Raw genomic sequence first — 3,929 nt, forward strand, 5'->3', positions numbered from 1 at the left:
AGCCTCTGCTCTATCTGCTTGCCTAGGTGTGTGTGTGTGAGAAGAGACAGTACGACCATAGAAAAACAATGGGATTGTAAATGCATGTTGTATTCTTTAAATGATCATAAATCTTTATTAAAGTAAACAACAACTATGCTAGTTATACAACTGAAAACATTTACGCTGTTGGCTCTTGAAGAGAGACTTGCAGGTTGGAGGACCCCAGTGCATTAATGTGTAGGAAAATGATTAAGCAATTAGTATATTTTCAACGAAATATTGAATTAATACACTGGAGTCATTTTCTGGCATCAAAACAGACAACCGGATGTGACATAACATAAGGGAGACCCGCAGATTAATACAGGGTTTACATGAATACATATGGATCTAAATGCCAGTCTTGTCATTGAAGATGAAGAAATTGTTCATTAATATGCATACGACGGACCATAGCCTTATAATTATGAGCCTGTTAGTCGCAAAGAGACCAGGAACAGGCCAGGATGAAGAGAAATAATGGCCCCAGGAGAGACATTGAGATGTGGTGCGACGAGAACCAGTAGAGAACTAAGCAGGCGTTGTGATGAGTGACCAGTGTAGCTAGCGATAACTAACGCTGTGCTCACATCACAACGTTGTCAAGTTTATCACATATCAAAACAAATCATGAGTAGTAGCAAGTGGGAGCATTAATACTTACCCATTACAGTTACTAATGGGCGAGTGTCAGCTTGCATTAGTTGTATTTTGTATTGCCTTCTTTAACGGTAAACCTGTACTGCATTTTACGGTGCCACAGGGGTGGGTGTGTGAGAGAGAGACAGAGAGGGAGAGAGAGCGATGACAAATCGCACCCAGGCACCAAAGCTCGCTCGGTTCCTTTTCCTGTCAGGAGAACGGTGAGCTTGATGTCCTGTCAGGCTAGAATTTGTGCAACAGGCACAAAAACTAGCCATCATAAGAACTGGAGAAATGCTACGTTAGACTACCAAAATAATATGTATACCATACAACCTCACACTCACTACCACCTACTTCTGCACATTGAGCTAAAGCAGAGTCCCTCTTGTGATGTAATATGGCGTAATGTTGGGGAAAAAAAGCTGTTTTTAGCAGCTTAACTGAAAACGGACACTTTTTCCTCTAAATTTGTGCCCTTATGTCGTTAATAATATGAAATCAAGGATTAACCTTTTCCACAGCAATTTTCAGACAAGGTTATGTATAAATGTTGGGAAAAAATTTAACCTGCAAGTTGCTCTTTAAGCTGTTTCACCAGTTAAATCCAGTGATGTGATATCCCAAATCTGTTTTGACAGTACAATTTAAGACTGAACAAGTGTGTTAAAAACATCATCATCTTACATCAGTTCCACTGACTGCTGTTCGAGGTTATTCAATTAACAGGAATAATGTGAGTCATTATTCAAGCTTAAATATAATGAGAGGTTTGAGTGAAAAGGATATAATCGTTAAAGTTATCGTCCACCCTTTGACTTAAATTGTAATGAGTTAAGTGTTACATGGAGAAAACAGGTTTGTGAGTGAACCAATGACTGTATAAAGGTGGGCGACGCATCTCCACCTCCTCACCCCGCAGCAGGTGCTCTTGAACATTTGTATCCAGAGTGTTCTGCAGTGTGTGTGCAGTAGAGATGGGCTGGTGGAGCCGCAATATTGACGTCCTGCCCCTTCCTCTACCCAAAACACACCTTTACCTTGTGGCCTTGAAGTGTTGGAGCCCTCAGGTGGGCTCAGTCTGCAGCAGAATAGCTTATTGCGATGATCTGAAACAGATATTCACGGTTATGGAGAGTTCAATGACTGTAGTGTTAGTGTTTGTTAAGTCTCCTCTTCCTCTCGCGACCCCCCTTGAGGGTACACTTGTCAGAAAAACTAACACTTGGACATAAATCAGCATGATAAGAACTAAACTATAATGGCAGAATCCATGTTTGAGAAAAAATTATTTGATGTATATTTTGATTTTATAGTTTGACTCATGTCCCATCTGTTAACATGGAGGGGGCGGGCTTTATGACCTACACTGCAGCCAATCAGCAGGGGGCGATAGAGAGAAAACAGCATGTGCAACTTTTAAGAGAAATGGTTGTTTTCTCTATGATGATGCTCCATAATCGAGATAACTGTGACCCTTTTCTGTTAATTCTAGTTTTATGATTTGTGGATTTAGGATTTATGGAAGTATATGGAATCATTTTAATGACAGTTTCATACTGGTGACAATATTAAGAATTATTATTTAAAGAACAGAGCCTTAAATACTGCTGAAAATGGGGCCTATGAACAGAGTTTGTGTCCTTATACAACATTATTTGGACCTTTCATTGTTGCTAATAGCTACATATTGGGGCTAATGTAGAGACATGAGATGTTTTTAATCTCCTTAATAAACTTTGCAAAAAAGTGACTAATTTCCCTGAATGTTGAACTAATTCTAAATTATTAAATCTTTAAGAAATTGTTCGACTTTAAGAGAGTTAGATGTTTTTCTTTCTTACAAAGAGTTACATTAGGAGGCCCACTGGAGCTAGAGCAAAAAGCTAACTAGCTTAGCTTTGTTAGCACTGTTAGCTATCTTAAGGAACTCCTGGTATAACAATGTTCTTTATGTGCAAATTAAACATATATGAGAATTAAACACGTGATGCTTTGTGAGTTTAAGTTGTCCTTTAAGGGAGATTTTTTGAACACCTACATGACTCTACTGCTTTTTTTTTTATGAATCTAACTCTTAACATAAAGGGAACATATTTTCCTAAAGGTCTAAATAAATAGCTTTTATCGTTCTTAAATTTGTTATTAAAATGTAACTGTCCTTGAAAGTGTTTTACTTCAGTGAATGACGAAAGGATGTTTCAGTGTGGAATTCAGTTATTACCTCAGTAAAAGCATTGACTTGTGTCATACATTTATTTCCACGTGAAGTTAAGCCAAATGAGCCTCGTCCTCCCGTCTGAACAGCTAAAAGCATATTTATTACCTGATGTGCATCTTTATTGCTCACACGAGGATGCATTATCCCCATCACTGTTTTTAGAATGATGATGGATGTAAGTCGTCATCAGTGCTGTGAAAATTATGCACATACTGTTACCCATTGTATCAAGGTCTCCTACACTATTATGGAGAATACAGACCGATAACATGGATTGCAAGTGGATTGCCTCCTTCTGATTGACAGCAACTGGGCCATATGTTACTGCAGAGGCTCTGATTACATTGTATACACTGTAAAGAGCTATAGCTGGTGCAACTGGATACCATATGGCCAGTATGTGACTCCACAACATGCCAACGTGAGTGCATGTGGAGTCACTGCCCACATTTTATTTTTCTTTATTTTCAGTCCCTTGAAGGAAACAAAGAAAGAAAAATCATATATAAAACAACGGTATGAGTTTGAGTTGCAGGCAGTAACCCGTTTGCCTGTGGGGCTTTTAATCCCCAATTTTAATCTAGATTACATCCACATCTGGCATGTCCTGCGTGCCTCCCCATCCCTCTTGGACCCCATTGTGTGACTCACCGCTCCTGTCAGATAAAGGACGATGACACTGCCTGTTTCGGAGGTCACCCCAGGATTTGACTGAGGATGAGAGAATTGGTTTATCCCAATCCTGGATATGTAACATTTAGCAGAGCAGAGGCAGGAAGTTCCACATCTACTGAGCACAGATCTGTAGACAGACATGGCACCCTTCCAAAGGGGTGTAATTGTCCTCATGCGGTGGTGTAAGACGGGGATTGTCGCAGAATTGTTGTTCAGAGAAACCATATCTCTGTGTCTGCATGGGACAGCTGTTTGTTTCTGCTTTTCTCAGAAATGTTCGGTGGCAGGACTCTGATTGTGCATCCCCGGCTAGCCAAGGAGATTAGAACGAACGAAAAAACTACAGCCCAGAAAATGGATTTCTCTCAGA

This window comes from Semicossyphus pulcher, unplaced genomic scaffold, assembly GCF_022749685.1.
Source record: "Semicossyphus pulcher isolate SPU_LCO1_2020_fin unplaced genomic scaffold, fSemPul1.0.p SCAF_8, whole genome shotgun sequence".
In the NCBI taxonomy this organism is placed as follows: Eukaryota; Metazoa; Chordata; class Actinopteri; order Labriformes; family Labridae; genus Semicossyphus; species Semicossyphus pulcher.